The 25,536-nt window shown below is 36.6% G+C and overlaps 1 protein-coding gene and 1 non-coding gene across 3 annotated transcripts in view; one reads left to right on the top strand and one right to left on the bottom strand.

The window, feature by feature from the left end:
- Positions 1-25,536, bottom strand: part of LOC129577874 (uncharacterized) — a 92,785-nt gene that overhangs the window by 46,571 nt on the left and 20,678 nt on the right. For both annotated transcript variants that reach the window (XM_055465649.1, XM_055465650.1), the window contains exon 2: positions 19,009-19,292. The gene's annotated coding sequence lies outside the window, so the exon portion shown is untranslated. The remainder of the gene's footprint in view (positions 1-19,008; positions 19,293-25,536) is intronic.
- Positions 11,210-11,281, top strand: Trnap-cgg (transfer RNA proline (anticodon CGG)). Its single transcript has one exon. It is a non-coding gene; the product is annotated as a tRNA-Pro (tRNA).

Raw genomic sequence — 25,536 nt, 5'->3', positions numbered from 1 at the left:
GCAATATGTAAAAAATGGGTCAGAAGTGTTGATTCTAAATAAAATTCATTGTTTGATCGATTTAACTATAACTGAAAAGTAGCCCATTTAATTACAAATATCCGCATTAAATATAACAACAACATCTCATATAAAACCATGCAACGTTTCCAAAGCACATTCGATCGAAGAGACACAATCAACAATGTTAACAATGTTACTGAAACAATTTATTGAAATTTGGCAATAAAAAACAGCGTGGAAAAAGAACGAAACTCGGTTTGGAAGTGAGACACCGAGGGATAAAAAAAATCGAAATGGAATAAAACACACGTGTTAGTGACTATGAGCAATTGTAAATGAATGTGGCGTTCGTTCATTCGTCGCTGTATTTTTTTCCCTCGAATTTTTCGTGTTCCCTTTCCCGTAAATGTTTGTTAACAATCAAGTGCTTATAATGATGATTTTTTCGGGTATGCTTTTAACGCTTGTTAAGATGATTTTACCTTGTATACATTTTTCTTCGGTTTTTTTTTCATTCGCATTGGCTTCTTTCGTTGTTGTTGTTGCTCAATTACACAGTGTACATACGTTTGGTTGTTAAAGGGTTCAATTTCACACTTCGTAAGTATTTTTAGATTATTTCCATTTTTGTGCGTATATGTGTGTTATGATTTTGCGTAAAGGTCGTTCCATTTTTAAATCCACCACAATTGTATGGATTTGGAATAGAGGCGCGCAAAGCATAAAAATTACCAAAATTTAGTAGTTACATAATAACGATCCATTTTGTATCGGCAGAGAAACAAAAAACCAAATTTTGCGATGAAAAAAAATATTCGCAAATAATAATAATAGGATTTTTCTACTTCCGACTGTCTTCAGTGCAAGCTATTTTCAAGTTCACTGCTATCGTTGATACTTTTCGAGATCAACAACATTGGCTTCCGCCTGTCGAAAAAGATCGACAGATTCCCGAAACGAAAAAAAAATTCAATTATTTTTAATGTGGTGTACACGTTTGGTGTGTTTTTTTGCTCGTCGTCGTCGTTCAAATGTCTGGTTAATCGATCACAGAGAACTTAACCGATTATAAACACTTGTATATTGAGAAATTTTCTTTTCACGCGATTGTCCGGCCAATGAGACTTAAATGTGATTGAAACAATCACCGTGTCGCTAAAGTGTGTATGGGCTCGTTTGCGCGCACGCAATACTCAGATGACATAAACTCATCATTACAATGGGATTTTTTTTCTCTAGTCTCTCTCTCTTTCTCTCCATTTTCAATATGCCAGTCACTTTTTCATCGCCCCAGAGATAATCTCTGCTTGCATTGACTCATCATTTTATTTTCAATTTAAATGCTGAATTCATCGAGCGTTACACACCGAGGCAACATGGGTAAAATGTGTAACTTACGGAAATACGCAAATCGTTTATGACAACATTTTTCTGGTCTGGACACAAAGTGATTGAATTTCAAAAGACACTCGCTGCTTTTTTCCATTGAAAAACAAAAATGAAATTCACTTTTCGTCGTCTCGGTATCGCCTTGACATGGAGTAAAACTGATTTTCAAGCTTTTGGCAAGTGTCAACATGTCAATTGATAAATTGTGTAGCGAAAAGAAAGAGCGTGTGCGCATTTGATCCCATGTATGCGTGTATGTGTGTCGAAAGCGAGCGCAATGAAAGTAAATGCATTTAAAAGTTTATGAAATAATTTATTTTGGCTTTGAAGCTCTCTAGACATCGTGTCAACTACTTGAACTCGCTTTTGTGTGCTGAGGGGATCATTTTTCTTCGTCTTCGGCAGACTGCACGTAAATGGTATTCATTTTCGTAAGTTTTTTTTTTCTTCTTACTTTTACAAGCCATCGATGGTTTGCCATCGCGTTGATATAGTTTCATGTCACGACAATAAAAACTTTCCAGGCACAACGAATACGATAACGAAAAAAAGAGGCACATCGTCGAAAGAAATTACCATATTTATATACTATCTGCACAACGGTGGATGAACGAGAGCAGTGCTCTGTTGCATTTTGGAGTGCAGTGCATGTGATTGGGTTACCGAACATGAATAACTATATCTACACCATTATTTATGCTAAAGAGCTAACCGTACTTAAATTATAATAGTGGAAAAAAAGGAAGGGAAACAACAGCAGATCTTTGGCGCGCCGCTCCACTTCACCTCTCGACATTTGCGACCAAAAAGCGTACACCGAATGTGTCTTCCTTATGGGCAAAATAAAACCAAAACTCTTTTGTTCCCAATTGAGGTTTGCAACGAAGAAGAAGAAAAAAAACACAGGCTTGTTGCCACTTTTGGTTCAATTCTCTCTCTCTCTCTCGTGCCGCGATGAAATTACGCGAAGGAAATTTTATACAGTTCCTGAAAAGTATTTCACTTTTATCTTCACTTCAACAATGCGAACGAACAAAAAGTCAACAACAGCAACAGCAACAATAGCAACGGCCAAAACTAAAAAGAAACACAATAATCGATCTAAATGAGTCTAGCGGATAGCACATGCAAACAAACCGGGAGTGAGAGCGAGAGAGAAAGAGATACTAATTGTGTGCCATTATTATACACATAACAACAGTTTATGCGGTCAAAAGCGTTATGTCCAAAGAATATGGAGCACGGATTGTTTATATCGTAAATGCTTTGTTCCTGTTGCGGCGCTGCTACTCAAATTCTTTGCATTGAATGACGTGTGGCAAAGACAATACGGGAAAACAGCCACTTGAAATGGCGGCCCACAGAATTTCTACACGTTTAAAATACCGATCCGATTGTATAGCGTAATTCAGCGATCATTTGGTATGATCGTCATCGTTCTGGCGACACCACAGGAGTCCTCTCTCTCTCTCTCTCTCTCTCTCTCTCTCGTGTGTGTGTGTGTGTGTGATAACACAAATGCCAATAATCATAATAATAAAACGAGATGGTTTGCTTGAATACTTTACGCATGCCACAATCGCATGCAATATCGGGCAAATGACAAGCGTGCCAATCTCATTCTATCTCTCTATATCTTTCTAACCGCACGATGAGAGTGAGAGAGAGAAAGATATTTTCATCAGTCGCACAAAATGGCATCGAAATGAAATAAAACAACAATTGCAACGAGAGCAATTTCCATTCTTAAATATTTTTTCTGCTTCTTCTTCTTCTTCTTCTTCTTCTTCTTCTTCACTTTTTCAACAGCACCTTTGTTTTATGGGTCATAGTCGAATGATTGCACAGATTTCAAAATCGATTCCCTGGCACAACAAAACAATGTGCGCCCGGTGTAAACGGGAACAAGCCACCGCATCGCTCACAGAGTTTTACTTTGAACTACATCAAAACTATTCATTAATTAATGCGGTGAATAGAGACGAGATGGAGAGAACTAACAACAAAAAGAGCATATTTTTACAACGGCAGATAAATTCATTTTGAAGTGTACAGCATCAACGTTTGCCGAGTAATTGATTCGTCTTTATGGGCGACTACGAGTCATCGCGTTGCTATTTTGTGTTTTTGTTAGATGTGGATTTTTTTCTTTCGTATTCCATTTTTTTTTGTTCGTTCCATTTGGAGACTTAAGCCCAATAGATCTGCTAGAAGAACAATATTTTTTCTACTCAATCGTACACTTTTATATCGGCATGATAAAGTGATTATAAAACATTTATTACAATGACGACATGATTAAAGGTTGAAGTGAAGAGAGTTGCATGATCAACCGAAAATAGAGGAAACATTACATAAAAAAAAATCGCAGGCAACATTGCTGAAATTAAAGAAGCAATCACAAAACAGTTGAAACACAGAAAATATCGACAACAATAACAACAACAACAACAACAACAACAGCAGCAGCAACAACAGCAGCATCAGCGACAAAATGATTCGATCGGCCGAGCAAGTGGTTGCAAGAAACATGACGAAGGTAAACGTGAAAAGGAAGTTAATGATTTTGATAAATTATCGGTTCTTATCTATTTGTTTGTGTGGAATCAAATCGCGGACAGCGTCAAACCAACGTAGAAAGAATATTATGTAATGCCTATTGTAAAATTGAGCGCTTCTTCGTACCCCCCAACAAAATCCAGTCATAGTTTTGGTGTAAGTCTCTCTCTCTCCCTCTCTCTCTCTCTCGCTCTCTCTCTCTGTCTCTTGTGCGCTCTTCATTTTGCCGCAAACTGCAAACTAAACTACACCAATCACTGTCATAAAATTAAAAAATAAGTACGAATCACATTTAACCGTAATGTCGGCGAAGTTGATGTTCAATACACAATTTTTTTTCTTCCTCTTCTTCGACTGCCTTCTGCACTGTGTGCCTTCTCCGTTGCCACTCAATGTCCCATTTTATGTGCTCCGTTTTGTGTGTGTGTGTGTGTGTGTGTGTGTGTTCATCTGTTGTTGCGGAGATACGTTCGTGTTTGCCGTTTTGCACTGTGTCAATTTGGCGTCACTCTTTCTCTTTCGTGAATAAAATTGGTTTGAGTTTTCATTAAACTGTCAGGCATTAGTCGGATGAAATAATAATTAAAATCATTCGATATATATTTCGTTTTCATTCGAAGCGAAACCGAAGAAAGAAGCCATTCGATCCGATGACACCGGTACGGCTGGCGTTAACGTAATGAAGTTGTTAAAGTCTATCGTTTCGCTTTCGTTTGTTTTTATTAGCCGTGATTTCGAGTCGAAATTGATTTGAGACAATCAATTTCGTGTGTGCACGTGTATATGTGATCGATTTGACGGCCAAATCGATTCAAAAATCCGTATCGTAATGATATGTCAAGTCATCGGAGTTCTTATGACGATCACATACAATCCCAACAGCAACACACCGTAAAAAAAACAATTGATGAAATTGTGCGCTCAATGAAGGTAGAAAAAAAGTGAATATTGTCGAAACAATAAAAAAACAAAACAAACACAGTCATATTTTAATTAAGTTCTTTCTCATGCTTCGCAACAGAGCATTCTCTTTTCGTTCACTCGTTTGTTCGCCTGCTCTTTCTCCGTATGCAATTGATTCTGTGTGCAAATTGCAAAACAATGTCTGCAACGTTGGCTGTTGTCGTTTCGACAAATCATGTGATCGACGACCGATCTGCAAGTGCCGCGCTTCTTTTCACGTGCATCTCTCTGATTCGTACAATGTGATAGCGCTCGTTTTCATTTCTCTTTTCACATTAATGCTACGATTGATATGTTGTTTTTTTGTTGGCTGTTGTTGTCTTTGTTCGTTGGTGGCATATGTGACCAAATCAATTTTTTTTTGTTTCATTCAACGTTTCGCTCATTGTTTCAACAATCCGATTCTTTGACCGGAAACAAACCGCAATATCACAATTGTATTGCATCAATTTCCCTTAAACAGTCGTTTTTTCTCTCGTTCTCGTCTTGTTTCATCCACAGTTGCTGTGGTGAAGAAAAACAAAAAAAGGCAGCCAGCCACATGAAAAACCAAACACAAACGACTTAACTCTCTGGCTATATGTTTTATTTTCATTCAGTTGCTCATTTCAATCTTGAACAATTTCGTTGGCCGTTTTTACTGGGTGTGTGTGTGCACTGTGCATTGTTATCTTTGTGAAATATCCATTCCAGTGAAACGACTATGTTATTTTGATTCTATCATTGTCTTGCTGCAATAAAACCAAGCATTTTTTTATTACTTCAGTTTTTTGGGTAACAATTACATTACTCATGTGAAGGTGAAATGATAATTAATTGCGAATAAATGGTGGAAATTTCGTTCACTCGTTCATTTGTCCAGTTGGCTTTATCATCTTTGGAATTTCACTTTAGTGCAATGCGGATGACCCGCTATCGTCATTGTCAAACGTGAAACGGTAACAATTCAACAAAAAACATATTAGTTTCAATGAAACTACTTTGCTGTCCAAAGGTGATACTTATAGATGGTAGACAAATATCCCATGGCACACAACACAATAGGAAAATTGCATATTTGAGATTTTGACATGACAATATTCATTCAAACGGCTAATTATTCCAGCCACTATTTGAACTATGGAAGAAAACTGAAAACCAAATGTGCGCTCGACAATGAAACCAATAGTGTACTTGTATTTAACTAAAATCCCATTGAATGTATTATAATCGCGTGCCTCATTCATTAACCGTGCACCAAATTGAATCAAATGAACTGAATTAATTGCAGGGAAATCAACAAAATTAGCTAAGTCGGCACAATCGGTGTCTTTTTGTATAGGAATAAGATAATCATTTCATTACCGTAATTACCACAGAACGATTTAACTGAATTTGAATATAATAAAAAGTCAAATCTCGATTTGGGTATGTGAAATATGAAGCGGAGCCATCATTTGTTTTGGCCGAAATTGCGCTATTTTCGGTTGGTTTATTGTTGTTGCTGCTGCTGTTTCGAAGCAGAAAATATTCAAATGTCAAAATCCAATGCACTTGTGTGATATTAATGGCCATGCTGTGGAAATGAATTGAAAACGATGACGAAATTGGGCGAGTGATGGATTGAACGAATTTTGTAATTGACTGCATATTCCCAAATAAATGGCATCAAATGTGAAATCGCAACTGTTTTCATTCTGATCGAATGAATGGGGGAGCGAGCGAGAGCAAACAAAGAGCACACGGTAATTTTCCGATTTGTTCGTTAGATGACATTAGCTCTGAATTTCAGCGTTTGCAAATAAACAAACCATGCCGATATTGTTGCTAATCCATGATAATTAAGCGTTAATATCGTGGTGGAAAAATCTTCAGAATGGCATCTGTGTGTATGTTTTAGCGTAGTCCATTGCTCTAATACGATCGCATAATTATCATTGGTGTTTTTTTATGTAATCGATTGATCGATCGATCGGGCAAGGCTGAAATCGAGAATTTGTATCGTTTCGATTCGGAATCGGTATCGGCCAATGCTAAAGCAATCGAAGAAAATAGCAAAACAAAAAAGGAGTAAACAAAATATGCTTTGAACTGATTTGAAGAAAGACAAAACAAAAAAAGGTTTTTACGTTGACCGCATAATGCCAAAGTTATGCAGTAGATGTTTTCATCCATTGGCATTTTCACCAATTAAATGTTACGCTTAAATTTTTTTTTCTCGAAAACAATTATAAGGCTACATAGATCTATATGTAGGTGAAAGAAAACATGGCAGCTGTACCAAAAATAATAAGCAAAAAATCAAAAATGCGAAAGAATTCAAGCAAAAACACACACCGAACACCAAAAATCGAAAATAATAGCCGCGAACCAAAACAACAACGAGAAAATAAAATACAAATACAAATGAAAAGAAAAAAAAAGAAAAAAAAACCAAAAATGAACTAAAACGAATTATTAATAGTTTAACTCGTCCAAAAACCATTTCGGCTAGGCCAGCTAACTGTAAGGTGTGTACGAACGTAAAATGTGGAGCAAACAATCAAACAAAAGCCGCGCGAGCGCGCAACACAAAAGAATTGCAAGCAGCAGCAGCAGCAGCCCAAAACGATGAAATAATCCATCGAAAAATATCATAACAATCATTTTTCCTTCTTTCTCTCTCTCTCTCTGTATGTGTTGTGATCCAGCCGATCGCCACATTGGCATTCAACCGTGCTCTGTTCAGAGCAAAAGCAAAAGTATCCATGGCTTTGCCGATTTTTTTCTCTCTCTATGTGTTTCCATTTGAATTGTGCCTATGGCAAAATGATACTTTTAAAACCGAATATGAATTATATTTTGATTTGGACGACTTGCTAACATTTCCGGCCTTTCCGCGAGTTAGTAAACGTTTCGTTTCGTTAGCGATAAAATGTTTTAGAAATAAAACAAGTGAGTTAGTTAAACGATGGATATTCAGTATCTTTATTCTTGATACTAACTGAATTAAAGATGCCCACAGCTTTTATATACAATATAATTCGATATGCTGATAATATTTCTAAACTAGAATTTTTTTGCAAATAATTATTCTATCAACTATTTAGTTGGCAATGAAAATAAACTTGTCAAAATTTTGTTTTGAGTATTAAATCTTCTATCATGTTCACTCGAAGTCACCTTATCGGGTTAAATGATCACTTAGTAGTTATCAGAAGGCATTAAGGTTTGCCCTTGCATTTTGTTTCCTAAATCGATCTGTCTCCCGATGCAAATCCGTTTTCATTTGCAATGTTTTTTAAATTTTTTTTTTAGTGCCGTAGTTTTTCGTGTCATTTTTATATTTAGATTGATTATAGTATAAAAATGATCACTTAGTATCATCAGTTTATACTGTATGCTATGATCAAAATATATGGGTAAAATAATTGTTTCCTTCATTCGATAAAATAACATTGGCGTTACGTAGGTCAAGAAATATTTAAGCTTAAACAATTCTCCTCCAAGCTAGTCTATCTAAAGCCAATCTACGTGTGTCTCCTCTCCATTTTAAGTCTTTTTCATTCAAAACAAATTTCACTCATGTATTGTTTGTCCTGACGCGAATTATGAATTTTTTCAATTTATTTATTTTTACATGAAATAAAATCTCTTTTACAATAATACGCATATAATATTTCATTGTCATCAATCCACATTAATGTACGTTCTATCGAAAAAAAATTGAAAAAAAATTTCTTCAAACTTTTGAAATTTTCATTTGAAAATCAAAACTGATATGTGAATCTGCTATTTAAGCCGCGAGAATTCATTAACAAAACCAAGGATTACAAAATCATGAAAATAAAAAAAATTAGGACAGACAGACAGACAGACAGACAGACAGACAGACGGACATTCAGTTTTATATATATAGATTACATTTGAATTGAAAAACAAATATTACATAGTCCAAAATATCATTGAATGATTTGTGCAAAAAGCAAAAGGTAGATTGATTTAGACATATTTGTGTGACGAATCCATTCAATGTGGTCTTATTACCAATTATTGGAAATAATGAAATATTTTGACATTGAATATATTTTAAATTGTTTCTCGTGTTCCAAATCAACTAATATCAATAAAACTTATAATAATAATAATCGTTATCGATATTAACTCGCGCCGGTGATTGATTGACTTTTGGTAGAAAGTTCACATTGATTTCATACGCTGACCTGACCGCTAAGAATCCAGCTTGAACTAGAAAATAAAACAAAATGGAAAAAGCACACAGCGAAAGCATTCTTTGATGAACAATAATTGCTTGGCTTTGTAGCACGCACCAAATTCAAATACATTTAAAGGTTCTTGCGACACATTTTCACTTTTCTGGTCACAACACAAACGCACGAAATTGATGATGCGTTTCAGGCAATTTTGATTTGCAGAAGATGTGTCTTTGACGAACTTTAAGCCAGAAGAAAAGATGATGATCACGGAAATAGCAAATCAACAGAACATCAACAACAGATCACATTCATGATCCACAAATAAATGGGAAAAAAGCGAAAATTGGCACAGGAATTTTGATGTGAAAAATAATTATGTGAGAAGAAATTCATCAAGTGTGTGTGTGTGTGTGTACGTGCGCGCGTAAGACAATGAGTAATTCAGTTTGATGCGCTTCATTTCAATGAGTTTATTGTATATTTGATTCGCATTCTCTCATTGCACTAAGACACACGAGTCAGCACACAACGAGTTGGAGGAGGTTTGTACGGCAGTAGCATCGTACATTACGTCTTTTTTTGTTGCTGATGTGATTGTTTGTTTTGCTATTTTTTCCCTCCAGCTGCTGCTATTGCAGATAAATGTTAATTCATCAAGATTTTGTGCAATTTTTTGTTTAGTCGGTTTGGAAATATCTTTTTCGCGCTGAGATTCAATGGTAGATAGATGAGTGTATGTGGTGTATTCTCGATTTCGTTTCAACTGATTTCACAAAACATTTTCTTTTCACATTTTTTCCGTAATTTAATTAAGCCATTTGGAGCGGTTTCCTCTTGACATCTTTTTTTTTCTTTCGTCCGTTTGGCTTTTGTTTGTACGGCATGGTGTACATGAGCGCCAGAGTTTATACTCTCTCGACTGTGCTCTCTCCCTCTGTGTGTATGCTTATTTAATTGACAGTTCTTCTTGAGCGCTTAATTATTCCGCCAACCATTTATCTTTTCTCTTTCTCTCGCTCCCAGTCAGCCGATCAAATGGCTGATTTCGTCGGGTTATATCATATATTTTCGTTGCTTTTTCGAATGGCTAATTACAGTTTTGCATTGGTTGTGCGTTAATGGAGAAAAAAAAGCAATAATTGTATAATAATACTCTACGTTGGACCACTTATAAAAATATTTCCAAAGAAAAAAATCATTTTTTTTTCTATCTTGTTCCGTCGTTTGTTTCATTGCTTTGATTTTTTTTATGTTCGTATGTTCTGCGTCAGTCGTTGGAGTTGACTCATTTTTTTTCATGTGTTTTAGTGTGAACAATTTGGCGAAAAAACTATTTCAAAAATTGTAGAAAGGAATGGAAGAGAGAAAAAATGTTAGGAAAATTGCATGACAAACTACGTGTATGTGCGATAAATCCAATCTCTTTGCTCGAACTTTCGCAAATGATTTCATTCATTGGCCGTATATTGCCTCTTTCACACAGTCACCCAAGCAATCGACAGTTGCACATATACGATGACGTATGTAGGTGTCATCAAATGTTTATCAAACATTTCACCGTACATCAATTAGGACGGAAAACAAAATCAGAATGGACATTGGGGCTCTAAATGAAATCAAACGCCAATTGAATCATGTTTCTCAAACGATCGAATTCACTTTTCAATGTGCTCAAATCGCGTACATTCAAAGACTTGATACTGATACCACAACGTATACACACACATACAACGCCGACTATTGGGCTGACCCGACTCGCAACGGCGAATGGAAACGAGCGAAAAGATAATTTTTTTTCTACAATTAATCTGAAAATTGTTTCATTCTTCTTATTATTCCCTTGTTGTTGTTGTTGCTCTCCACTTTTCCCATCGATAATTTTCAAAATGTCAAAGAAATTTCGATTTGTTCGCTGAACAATGTTGTACCTATGTTATTTCGGTGTCGTGTTTTGCCACTGGCAATTGACATCGTATGTATCGTGCGCAGCTTAAAAACGACACAGCAAAAAAAAACTCAATTTTGTGTGTGTGACTTTATCGCTTAGTTCACGCGCATCGTCATCGTCGTCGCCGTCGTCGTTTCCAAGATGGCGGTTATTTGTAACGACTCAAATAAGCGGCTCAATGGTCTAGTGGTATGATTCTCGCTTCGGGTGCGAGAGGCCAGGAGTTCGATTCTCCTTTGAGCCCACGGTGTTTTTTTTACAAAACCAATGTCTCAAAAGTGACTTTTCGATTTGTCAGCAATTTTCGGTCAGCATTTAAATGCAATAGAATTTTTTAGAAAAATAGAAAAATTGTACATTAGAATCATAAATCACGACCTCTACGAAACGTTCGATCTTTCTATCTTGTTTTGTTTTTTGCGCTGATATTTCATTTGTCGTAAGATAACACGTGCTATTTTGTCAAATTATAGGGTAATCATTTTTCGTTATTTCTTTTTAAATTGTCCAATAAATGACCTAGTGGCTCGAGAAAGAAAAATAGACGACAAATATGACCATGTTTGATCGCATTTTGTTTTTGTTTTCATCTCTCCCATTTTTGCGTCTATCGTTCGACATCGGAATGTGCTTTGTTTTCAATAGTTTTGTGTTTGTCGATAGCGAGAGATGATGATGGTGATTATATTCTCCATTTGAAGTCAATTTGAAAGTACACATGTACAAAAGAGCGAGAGAAAAAAAGACCTGCAGGTTTTTTTTATTCGTTCTATAAACAAGAAAACAATTCTCAAGAAGTAGAAGTGGAAGAAGAAGAAGAAGAAGAAGAAGAAGAAGAAGAAGAAGAAGAAGAAGGGAAAAAGAACAATTTCATAACGGTAACCACCGTAATATGTAGACAAACCAAATGGTTTTTATAAGATTCTAATGTTGTTATCGGCGTGATAGAGCATTCGTCCCGTGCGATTAATTCAATTGAATTCGGATGGAATTTCGTTTTGTAGCGAAATGAAATGAAAACGAAACGCGCACAGCGCACACACACACACAAATCGGGAAAACAAAATTCCCGATTAATCTGATTCGAATTGAGCAAAACAGAGCAAATCAAGTGAACAGCACTGCGATAGTGTAGTGTGATAGCGTTGGACTGTTAGATGCAAGCGCTATAGTTTGTGTGTATCATAGTTTTTCTTTCTCTCTCTACAGGGCAGCCTGTCGTTGTTTATTTATGTTGTTCGGTTTCGAAGCACGTTCGTGATTTTTTTTTTCTTCGCTCGTTCTCTCTCTCTCTCTCTCTCTCTCTCTCTCTCTCTCGTTCGTTGTTGCTGTTTTATATCGTTCGGCGTTGTGCGCGCACATATATCATAGAATAAATGAGCAAATGCAATAGCAGATAGAGAGCGAGAAAAAAAACTAAATAAATTTTGCTTCACGCTTATTATTTGTAATTATTGTTATATCATGAATACAACGGTCATTAACTTTAATGTGTGAGTTTTGTGCGTATGATTGTCGTGAATGTACGAAGCAATACATCTTTTTTGATGTGTTGACTTGCTAGTTGTTGTTGTTGATGCTCTTTTATTCTTCAAAACTTGTCGTTCAATTAAACAGAGATGCAAAAAGTCTTTTTTTCGCGCTCTACCATTAGAACGCGTTTTCGATTTAGAATTGTTCGGAAGCGCGTAAGCACATCGAACGCGTAGATGGGCAAAGTAAAAAGTTAGCCATGGGTATAAGAGTGTCTGTTGCGTATAGAATCGGTTGCTACGCATTCATATTCAGCAAATTTACACCATTTATTAACCAATTCGAATTGAGTGAGAAAAAAAAATACGATCGTTTTTTTTCCGACGATGTTTTTGCCTTTGTTTCAACTGCCTTTTTTGGTCCATTACAAACAACTAAGAAATGTGTGTTCCTTTCGTTTCCAATATAAATTTTCGCAGATCGTCAATGAGTGCCTTAAAAGAAGGTAAGATTTCATTTGATTCACTCAACACATTGAGTGATTTAAATTCTTACGCTGAGCGCATTATTGAAATTGTGTATTTCAAATAGGAGAAGAGGAAAAAAGCGCATTCTTTGTTTTTATTAATTGGTTTGGAGGAGGCGGCAACGATGTGCGCAATCGAGACAATATGCATTAAGTATTCGATTTCAAAACCGCAAAGGGTACTGTACACAAACTGAGAAATTCCAGAAGCGAATCATGCACTCGATAAATATCTCAGAGATAGAGAGGAAGAAAGAGAGAAAGAGAGAGAGCGATTTTTCTTAAAAATAAGTTCACATTTTCATGCACATTCTTGTGGGATGTTTTTTCAATTCTATCCTGTGGAAAATTTACTATTGGATATATTCGTCTAAAAATAACTGTATCATCCGTCTGATGGATTCGCTTCTTCTTTTTTGTCTGTTTTTTTTTCGTTGTTGTTTGTTGTTCTTTTGCTGTTGTCTCTTTCAATTCATATTTTTTGACAAGTTTTGCCGAGTGAGAAAGCGACAGAGAGCATTCCATCGTTGCACGGTTCAGATAAATGCATAAGTTTGCTATTTATGCGTAAATATTTATCATTGCCGCGTTTGAAACGCAAAAACAAACATGAGACCTTCATGATGAGGCGCTGCAATTATCCGGGCTTGAGCACTGTGTGCGCATTTCAAATATGCATTAAAAACCATTCACGGCATGGGCATGCTAAATAACACATTACTCATCAGGAGAAATGATTTTTCACTTATGTCTTCATTTTATTTTCAGAGGTTTATCTTGCGCAGCCGAATACCCGTCTTGAACATGGTGGAATCAACGAAAATTTTGTTGTTTACACAGCATTTTCAAAATGTGTCTCAAGTGAAGAATTGCCATGGATTTTGTTACGAATGATGTGTGTGTATGTTGCTTTTTCTTCGCTCTCCTTCTCGACTTTCGTCCATTTAAGACGATCGCGCTTCTGTGTGTCTAGCGTGTATAATGCGGATGGAGACAAGATTATTTGCGCTTATTGAGTGAGTGACAAATATGAAAACAGAGCACTTTGCACAAAGAAATTAAGCACCAAAGAATTCAATGAATGGCAAACTGACTGCTGCTGTACGCCACGGATTTGCATGAAAAAACAAAAACAAATGAGAACAAAATATCGATCATAAATAACGTAAAACTCTCTAGCTATCCGTCGAGTTTTTTTTTCTTCGCTCTTCCTTCGTTACTTTGGAGAATTGAAGAATATTTTAACAGCTGCAATAACTTCGGAATACTTAAATGTGTTTTGTTTCTTTTTTTCCTCTCAAGATGCACGTCGTATTCAAATTAATGGATTTTCAGCTATTTAAAATATGAACAGAGCACATCGATTAAGTAATTTGTGTCAGACTAAACAGATCAACTTTCATGGAAATACTTTGACGATTGATAAATTTAATGTGTGTTTTTTTGTTGCAGATTTTGCAAGCAGAAATTTCGGTTCACATACCGACTGTAGTTCTGTTTTTTTTTTTAATTCTTTTGCTGTCCTAAGAAATATGCGCGATTGTAAATGAGGTGATCACTTGAAACAAAACTCTGAAATTTAATCAATATGCGATTGCACACCCGTTCACTTTATGCAGTACAAACACACAAATCGATTGAGTTTCAATCAAGCCACATCAATGTTTTGTGGGCCGTCGACTTGGTGAAACGTTTGAAATAGATTCGATATGAAATCGGAATCTAAAGTAACCTATACATATCGATCGAGAGAGAAAAAAAAACGGTTCGAACAATTTATGATGTATGTGCATTTCGTAAGCAAATTATCCATTTAGGCATTTTGATTGAGGTTTTATGAAAAACAGCAGACAAAAAACACTCAACACACAAAAACCGCAAATCATTTAATTAGTAATCGAATCGGTTCGGCCACACTTTTCGGATTTGAAATAATTAGTGATTGATATTTGGGTGCGTGTTGATCTTATGCAACGGCGCGCGATCGAACACCATCATTCATTTCGGATCAGTGAAATGGGATATGATAAGTCGTGTGCGCAGTGGTGACAACATTGAACGAAAATTTCGTAGCTAGAATGCAATGAATGTGACCAGGAAATTTATTTGTTGGTCTTACATAACATTTTTGGTTTGGCCAAACAATTTGCATGGTATTTCGTGACATCGAGGTCTTATCATTTGATTGCTTTGGTGGAAGCCGAACGGTGACAGATTTTAAATGCCCGATGAATGCAAAGCGGTGTCTTTATGCGATAAAAGTGCATGACAAACGACTTGCAATCGAACATGGGAAAATATGAGCACGAATCATTTGAAATGCAGTGGACAAAGGCAATTTGCGAATGAAAAATGGAAAAACGAAAAATGATTTTTCGATTCATTTCCTAACAATCCAACGTTTCTATCGAGATTTTCAAGTGGTAAATGATTTCGAATCGAAATGAAATGGATTTGCCGAAAACAGTTGGACATGGCACAGTGTTGAGCATGGTCGCACAGCGTGTGGAAACGCCCTCGACCAAAAATCGATTGCAGAAACAATCGATCGTCGGTGAACTTGTGATCATGCGTGTGTTGCTCTGTCTCTTGCACATTGACGTATCGTATTGTAACGTAACTGATATTTCAATAAATGAAGTCGAAAAACAAACACACAGCACCATTCATATAATAAATTTGTTGCCGGGGCGATTACGACAATCATTGTACTCATGTGTATGTTTTCTTTTTGCTCGTTTCCATTTATGACTGTTAATTTACTTTGATCACATTGAGCCGATCGAGTTTTATCGATTTGCTCCGTTTACCATTGAATTTTTTTCATGCACAACATCAATTGTTGACCATTGCCACAGCGAACATGAAAATTGGGCTTCAAATAAAGCGCGTATTCATACATTTTTTTTCTTCGTTGTTTTTTAGGGCAAAAGATCATATTAAATCATTTGGGCCAATAAATTCAATGGAGTTTGACGCCGAATTTTGTGCAATGGCGCTCATGATTGATTAAGCTATAACATTGACTTTTGCGTTGATCCATGGAAAATTCAATTGAAATTTATTTGAATATATGTTGTGATCGTATTATTCCTGGAATTTCCGAGGAATGCGTGTGATGGACGAAAAACAAAAACCAGCCGGAAATAGCAAGCAAATTTAATTGAATCAATCGCATCAGATGATTTTAAGATCGTACTTCGTCTTTTTTCAAGTAATCCCAACAAAACAGCTGATATTGTATACATATATCAAGGAATAAACATCATAAAATATGAATGATCGCGTTTAAGACTTTTATAAGAAAATCAAAGTACAACGCTGCCTTTTTCCACTTTATTCTTTTCAATGTGTACTTCAAAGTTATTGGATGTTTTATATGGTGCATTGTTTGTGTGTGCATTCTCTGTGAATAGAGTGGATTTGCAAAGACAAAAATACCACGTACAATTAACGACTTGTATCTTAAGTAATCTGCCTGATGGCGAGACTTAAATTTTATAGCCATCTCGATTGTGTGCATTCCCAGAGAGTAAGTAATTCGATTAAGTAAAGAAAATACAGCGGCTGGATTCAAAAGTGATTTGACTTTAGCTATTGTTGAGCGTTTGCCATCACTATCGCTATTGTAATCCGATGGTTGTGTGCGGTGTACGGTGCCTGTGTACAGTAGATTTTCAATGGTGGAAAAGTCAAATATTGTAAAAAAAATAAAAACGGATAATGTGAAAGCCATCATACAGTCTGGGAACATGATTTGAATAAATATTTACATGTAAAAACGTTATTATTACAACGGAATGTTATTATTATTGCCAGGCAGCCGTCATTTGAAACCACAATTTTATATCGTCGTTTTTATGCATCAGAATTCTCAAGAAATTGCTTAGCTTATGACAAATAAAATTTCGAAATTACCACTATGGGTGAGTATCAAATCAATTTATTGGCCCTTTATAACTTGCCGTGCTGGCGTGCGCCCGTGTTCACAGAGAGATCGCAGGAGACAAAAAAACAACAGACAGACTAGTTGAAAATTTAATCAAATGAGATACCGCTTACTGTTTTATCCGGAAAAGAATGCCATATAACGGCTAATTTTTTTACGTTTTTTGTGAACTGCAAATCTTTTGGCATTAATTATTCGGTTATTTGTTATTCGGATTGATGATGAGGCCTACCATGAACTCAAACACAAACACCAATAAAATGTACAAATTCATCTTTTGCTGTACTCTTTTTTGCTGATTAAACTTGTTGAATCCGCATTTTTTGGGCTTCAATTATATCAATCAAATTGAGCGATGAGTTCACAGAACACGGTAACACTGAGAGCCTACTACTGCCACCAAGCCCAAGGAATTTGTTGTGTTGCTGCTGTTGCTGCTGGTGCTGCTGTTCGACAGAATAAAGCGAAAAAGAAATTCACTTTTTTCTTTAGCTTCAATTGAAAACATCATCAATCTAACGAAAACAGAACATCAATTAATCTTAACAACTGCGATTGTTTTGTTGCGTATTGTTCTGACTGATGCTCTCCAGCCCGCTGTGTTTTTATGCTTTTTATTCGCATCGTGCTGGGGTTATGCTTCTCTTAAATTGCAAAGCAGCAAGTGAACCGTTCTGTTCGTTCCGTGGCCGGGCGCGCTCACTGCTACAAAAAGTGTTTGTTCGTTCGCATAGTTGCAAGCAGATAAAAAAAAACACATTTTTCTCTCTCGTTCTGTTGCATCTCTTGGAATCGGAAGTGCGTTTTAAGTTGGTTGCACCGCACACACTCAAGAGGTATGTGTACAACAAATGCACTTTCGAAAAGTGAGCGAACAACAAAAAATGTGTAATTCATTGGCCTATCTCTGAATTTATTGAATCGATTGGAACAGGTAAACGTGAGAGCGTTTTGAAAATTCGTGCTCGATAAAATATGCTAATGTTTGGATTAATTTTGCGAAATGATCTGATGTGATCGACAATTTAATATACACATTATGTATCAAGATGGAGAGACTTGAAAGAGGGGGGGAGGGCAACACCGTTTTGCAGTCGTTATAGCTCGATTGCTCAATTTCGACTTGCTTGATTCCAAAAGAATGGGATCGAAAATGATGTGATTCTATTTGCTTTTCGGTTCATTGTTGTTGACTTGGGGCTGCGGCAGCTGATGCTGAATGGAATATCTTCCTATTTGAACTATGAATTTGAATATTTGACTATGGAAAAAACCACATGCATTCACCGTTTTTTTAATATCAATGCTTTTTTCTGCCATATTTTAAACTTTTTACCGTTACGATATTATTAAATTTGCTGTTTTTATAGTTCCCACATTAAATTTTTGCCGACTGTACATTTTACCTCACCGTTTTACCGCACAATTTTTCTTCTCTCGGTTGTTGGTTGGTTGGCTTGTTTTTTTTTCTTTCTGTTTAGCATTAAGTAATCCGTCGTTCAAGTGGCGGTTGCTTGCTCAGAAAGAAAGAAAAACAAAACATATCTAAATTCAAAGACAAGTTGAGTTTTTGTGTGTGTGTGTGTTTGTTTGTGAGAACTCAAACGAACAAGATGAGCTGTGCTGTGAGATGTGCTGGCTGAACTCAACGCCAAACACAATGTAACATTATTCCAATATTCGCTTACCCGGGATCGTAATATAATAAATGAGATGAATGAACGATTCCAATGAAATATTATACGTGTACAGATTTAGTCTAGAATACGTGGAAGCCGAAAGGTTGTCTTTGCTCGGGTCAATTGAATTTGATCCAAAATGGATTATCTCTCGACGGCGAGCAATATCACCGCTTTCGAGCGCTCAAATTAAATCAGTGTGTAGAACATCCAGCTCATACACACTCACATGACACAACAATCCGCAAAGACAGACAAAATCAATGCTTTTTTTGCTTCTCTGACGTTGCTGTGCAAATGGAAAAATGCAATTTTTCTAAAATGAATTGACAAAATGCACTTACCGTTAGGTGTACTCAAGTCCAATGTACGATTGCATACAACTTTGTATGATGTCCGTTGAAATTCGTCTCAGATGTTTCGTTCTTTACTAATTTTTTCTGTTCTTCTAGTTTTTTTTCTCGTTTTAGTCTTGTGGGCATTAGCCGCTGCTTATTGAATCTTTTCCAAAGATGTTTTTTTTTCATTCGTTTCAAATTCAGGCCGGATCGGTCTTTTGTTCTACTCATATGCTTTCCACAATCCAAAAGAAAGATACCATGGTAGCCAATTCGATCGCGACGTTATGCTGCACAAAAATGAAATGAAAAGAAATAAACAAATTAGATACATGAATCATAATCGCAAAAACGGACAGTTCTAAATAATTGGGACGGCCGATAGCGCGCTAAATGAGAATGTAGCAAAAGAGATAAAAAAAAATCAGGTTAATACTCTTGAAACCCGGCATGAGACTTTTTATCGTTCGTTGCAAACGATTGGAGGCGCTGAAGCGCACTTGTGTCGCAATCCACTTTGCATTGCTTTCGATGGAAGAAAAAAAAAGAAGAACAAAAAATAAATAGAAACCAACAGATAGCAGACAAATTGGATTTAGCTTATTCGGAGGCCTGAAAATGCATATATGCAAGATAAACGCCAGTCTGATTTCCTTCTGTCAAACATGCAAACTGAATACGGTATGAGAAAGAGCGATGCGCGCAACAAAAAATCAATGTCACATTTCTGATTGTTGTCGCTCGCTTCGGATATATTTCTTTGAATTTGAGAAAATTGAATTGCAGTAATTCGGTCACAACGCGCGCGCTTCACACATTACGATACGCAACACCGTCGTTATTTTCTCTTCGATTCATTCTCATTCGGAGCTCTAGCTTCACAAATGCGCTACGGGTATATGTGTGTGTTTCTTATTCAATTTTCTTTTCTATTTTGCCGTTTTTGCGCCTCACTTCGCCATATTTTCTTCTCCTGTCTTTCTTTATCTCGCAATCACATTCTGTATCAATCAATTTAATTTACGTACGGCATTAAGTTAACGTCGATTCACTCAATTTGCCCATATTGAACTGTGATGATGCTTTGTAATGCATGACGAGCATCATTTTTCTCTCTCGATGTACCTGTTCCGCAAGCACACGGTATAATTACGATATATTTTATTCAGTCGATCGTTTGAGGCATTCGCTCATTTCGAAGATTTATCGCAGGCATTTCATTGATTTTGGGCGGTCTTCGACGGCGATGTATAAACGAAATTTTCCACAACGATCGATAAACAATTCGACAGTGATGTAGAAATAAGAATTTATAAAAAGTCAATGGTTTTTGAATGGTGGATCCAGGAAAATTACTTTTCAGCGAGGAAATTTATGTTGGTTTGCCAAAACGGACTTTCAATTAAAATACTTCCGAACAAACAAAACAAAAAATCGATAAAGAATTGCACATTTTTCGATGTGAAACGACAGCGATTCGCTCGAGATCGTTTGGGTGAAACCAGAAAACTTTTTTTTTTATCGTTTTATTTCATTTTAGACGTTATCGTTTTTTTTCGTCTTATTCTTTCGCTTGCATGCCGAGATTTATGTTTATTTAATGAACGGCAATAAACAACAATACAAAAACTGATTCGAAGTATTCCAGTTCAAGGGGTCAAACAATAAAAACCCATTTATTATTAAAGATTCTCGTTGTTGTTGTTGTTGTTGTTGTTGTTGATTTCTGGCTTTGTTTAAGTTATTGTCTGCACTCGAGCACACACACATTTGCGACGGCCTTTCTTGCGCCAAACCGATCATTTTCTAACCGTGAATAGTTGCACTTTTACTGGGCCGCAATTCTGTTCAACAAAAGGTATAAGAGAATTCTTCGCTTTTTTCTTTTGTTCATGAATGTTAACAAAACAAATATCAAGTGATCATTATCCATTTCGCTACACGCGAACGTCGAACTTCTTATCGTCAAGAAAGGAAAAAAATGTGTTTGCATGAAAATTCAGTTTTGATTTCACGTTCGAATCTATTTCTCGAAAGAAAGCGAACAAATCACAAGAATATTTCCATTTAAAATTGTATACAACAATTGTTGCTTGCGTTTTCATACGAAAAAGACAAAATCGACAATTTTTTTTTTATTTCGATGGGCTTTAAGGTCGTCTTGAGATTAATTCATGTTCCAAAAACACAGACACAAATATTCTCGTTCGACCAAAAACTTTTATTCTTCTTCTTTCAATTTGCCATCGATTCTATCTTTGTCCACTCTCTCTCTCACTCCGTTTCCATTCTTTTGCTTTCGATATTCAATTGTTGTGATCATTATAGAAAATGAAGGCCGGTTTTCGAATGCCATCGATTTCCTTTCATGCGCATCGCATGCGGTTCTCTGTCTCTCTCTGTGTTTGTGTCAACGTTCAGTCCGCTTGCTTTTCGATTCTGGTAATTATCATGTCGACAATTGGATGTTTTAAGTGATGCGTTAAACGGTGAAAGCCACTTTTCAACTGTGTTGCACGCGTAAAACCATCAAATACGCATTTTTATCAAATCGTCATTTCCAACACCGGCCAAATTAAAAGTGTCAATTTACACGAAGCCGAGTATAAGTTGTCGTTTGTTTATCATTTCCTTTTGAACAACTCAGTCACTCTGCCTCTGCCTCTGCATATTTCTGACTACTGTTTTGTCCGCTGAATGCACACATATCAGTCGCACCATTGCCTCGATTCGATTGGTTCATCGGCGGCGGCTGTTTACAATTTCACTAAAATTCCACTTCCTGCTGCTGCTGCTGTTGCTTGTTTCGATTTTCTGGTTAATTTTATTCTTTGTTTAAAAAATTATTACGTTGCCGTCTTAAACAACGTTTTTTGTGTTTCAAGTGCTAGTTTCTTTCGTCAAACGAAAGCCAAAATCCATGAGATAATGACACAATCGAAACAAGTTTCAAAGATGACAAGAAGAGAAATAACAAACAGATAAACCGAAAATTTGATTGAAATGTATGTGCCTAATGTACAAAACCATCAGAATGCATCATCCGAACATGGAATGGGTGTGTGTTTCGTTCAAGACACTGGATTACCGTACTGACACATTTCAATATGCAATCAAATTACAACGGGCTCAATCCGGAGAAAAACAACCAAAGCGTTGAAAATTCGTTACAAAATGAATATGCGTTGAACAGAGCACTTGAGCATCCGAAAAAATATGCACGTAATTGAAAATTTCGATAATCGGCCGTATTTGTTCCGCACAAACAGCAATCAGAATGCAATCATTTCGTCGGTTGTGTGTTGGGTTTGTTCTTTTTCGCTTTTCTTTTCTCCACTGAACCGATTCCAAGTACACGCACTCTGTGTGTTGAATGATACATTCAATGTCTTGTTTGTTCGGTTTCCCAGCGCATCTATCTCTTAACGCGGCTACATTTCAATTTATGTGCGATGAAGGGAACTTATGATTAGGTGACGGTCGAAACCGTTATCTATTCTAATTTTTGTCATAGAAAAAAAGGCAGCAAACACATCAATTGAAATGAGCCGAAACAAAGCCATTTAAGGTACCAATGCAATCCAATTAAATACATATCAACGTACCGAGCTAATGTTTATGGAGTTTTTCTATCAGAAATGTGATCTGAAACCATCAAATGTTGCTCAGTCTCCATGTCAATCAATTTGTGAATTGTGTTTAGAACATTTTCCACGAATGCCACTGAACCTAACGAACCAATTCACCAGTCACAAATCTATATACGCACACACACACAATGGGAATCACATGAAAGAAATTGGGGATATTGAAGAAGAACACGCATTCCCACTGCTGACAACAAATTGTTTGTCGACATGAAGTTTGTCAAACATGATTCTCACATCGAAACAAAAAGAGAGGCAAAAAAACACACGAAATAATCGGAAATTAAATTTACAACGGTAAATTCAGCTCATTAACATGGCACAAAGAAAAATTAATTTTTTTTCCTTCTTCTTCTCGCTGTTAAGTTTGCTTGCATGGGGCACAACAAGATGTGTGCCTATTTCTATCTCTTGAGCTCAATAAAAAATGGGCTGAAACGCCGTAATGCTTGAGGTTCGGAGCACAAACACACATCTCGTGGAGAGTGCACGCAATCAATTTCACTTTGCGTCGTCGTCGTCGTCGTTGTTGTCGTCTTTTGCGATCTTCGCATATATAGAATCTAGCCAATGGAGCATGAGGTTATTCACGACACCACAAAATGCAAATGTGTCATCACCACGACTCTAGCCAAGTTCACCATTCGAAGCGAGAATGGTTTGTCATTTGACCAATTCTTTTTTTCTTTTCTGCGTTTGGTTTTGTTTCTGCTCAATTCATTTTTAGACATTAATTTATTATAGAAAGCCGTTTGCCATATATCCATTCGGGCGATCTTGGTTGAGGTTGTGCTGCCAGATGCAGATGAAAGGCATTGACATTGTTCAGAACGAAAAAAAGAGTTCGTGAAAGGAAAATTGCCACATTTAAGCAGAAATAGCGCGACTTTGGTTGGCTAAATCGCACGTTTAAAATGATCTATCGTCGTCATCGTCGTCGAAAAATAATTTACTATTCATTTATGATTTCGTTGAAATGATCACGTGACATTCAAAATACACGCCAGTTTTATTTTTGGCATTTGCAGTTTTTGATTTGGCTTCTATGAAAGTGAACTTCCGTTTAATTAAGACGGTTTATCCTCGATAAATTGTGCACCGTTGTATTGTTGCCGTTTTTTCTGTTCTCTTCTTGGAGTTTACGCGAATCTCACGTATATTGCCATGAGAAAATGTAATGATTTACACTCGTGAATGAACTGAGTCGGAACAAACAGAACAATAAATAATAAATTTCAGAATATTGGGCATTTTCCCGCTTGAAAACCTCATTTCTTGCCAGTTAATATGCGAACCGATTTCCATTTGTGTGTGTGTGTACCTTTTTCCCTACAGTGCAAATGAAGTTAATCATTCGAAAAGAACATGCGAAAATCCATTTCCTCAGTCCGACGAAATTCGAACGCAATGAACGAACACAATCCCAATTAACATATTATAAATTACAGGTGAATGTCAGTGTGCCGGTACAAACTTGTTTCGGCACCTTTTGTACCACGAATCTGGAACGGTACTCATTCGATGCGTAATCACATAGTGAAATGACATTGTATCGGCACAGTTAATATCATGATTGTGCACTTAATCTCGTTGAACATTTAATCTCGACTCAAATAATGAGGAACTTCGTCGCCGAAAAATGTGTATTCCGAATCGATAGATTCTAACAGACGTTGAATCAATGGTTCATCTAAATATTTATTTAATATATTTGTTACATAAACCGCCTTCTGGGCCAAATATGTGAGTTGCTTATTAAAGTGAGATCACGTTTTATTCGGTGTCTTCGCGATTGAGAAAATTTTCTGCTACGATGAAATTCCATTAAAAGCGAAGAGAGCGTGCATTGCAAAAAACGGTAATTCGGCGTGATCGGTCGGTCGGTCGGTAGTGGGGAGGGCATTGACTATGGTATGGAAAAGTTCAGAATTCGCGATGACACCAAGATTACGATAATTATTATTTGCTTTTAATTGATGGGAATTGAAATAGACGACGAGACGAACCGTCAAACCGTCAAACCGTTTCTAGAACGTGAATTTATGGCACAACGAGTCGCGCGCTCTCTCACTCATCGTATTTCACATTTCATTGTTATCCATAATTGAAAGGGGCAATAAATTAGCTTTTAAGAAAAATGAATAATCGTTTGTAGACCAGTGCGCGGTTAAATGGTTAGACTTGAGCCATCTTCCTCTTCGGCCAATTGCCTTGTGATATTTGTGGCCATTTTGGTGGGCTTGTGTGTTCTACGATTTGATCCGCGACTACGGCTGCCTAAACATCTTGACAGTTGGCTGTTTACACTTGGCCATAGCCGAAGTCAATGATGAATTTTAATTTGGATTATAAATCGTGACTCTCACGTAAATGTATATATATCCTTTACGGCATACTATGAATACGGTGTTGATAAACAAAATGAAAAAAAAAATTCGTGAGAGAGCTACTAGATGTGAATCTCAGCCGAAGTAGCTCCTCTTGCCACCACAACTTGAATGTGAGAATTCCATTTGCATTTTATTTTTCCGTTTCTGCTGTGTGTTTTTCTTCTTCTTCTTTTCATAACTTTAATGGTCCATGACTAATGTGAGCACAACATAATGATATTTACACCGTAACTGTAATGTGTTATTAAAGTCTTATGAAAAGAAAAATGGAATGGCGAATTTGCGACAGAAGCACAGCAAACGGCAACGGCAACTGAATTTGTTCAAGTTCGGCATCTAGTTCAGTGAGCTCATATCATTGTCTTGACTTTTTTCTCTCACCCACGACGACGGCTGTATGTTTCAATTCTCAATTGTGCGGCCGGCAACCCAATTAGAATGTGACGTCCTCATATGAGATGCTGGTGCGGATTTCGTTGAGCCACGTTTATCTGGCA

This window comes from Sitodiplosis mosellana, unplaced genomic scaffold (assembly GCF_009176505.1).
Source record: "Sitodiplosis mosellana isolate CC-2019 unplaced genomic scaffold, AAFC_SMos_1.0 Smas_scaffold_6226, whole genome shotgun sequence".
In the NCBI taxonomy this organism is placed as follows: domain Eukaryota; kingdom Metazoa; phylum Arthropoda; class Insecta; order Diptera; family Cecidomyiidae; genus Sitodiplosis; species Sitodiplosis mosellana.
This window is presented reverse-complemented; position numbering and strand designations above follow the sequence as displayed.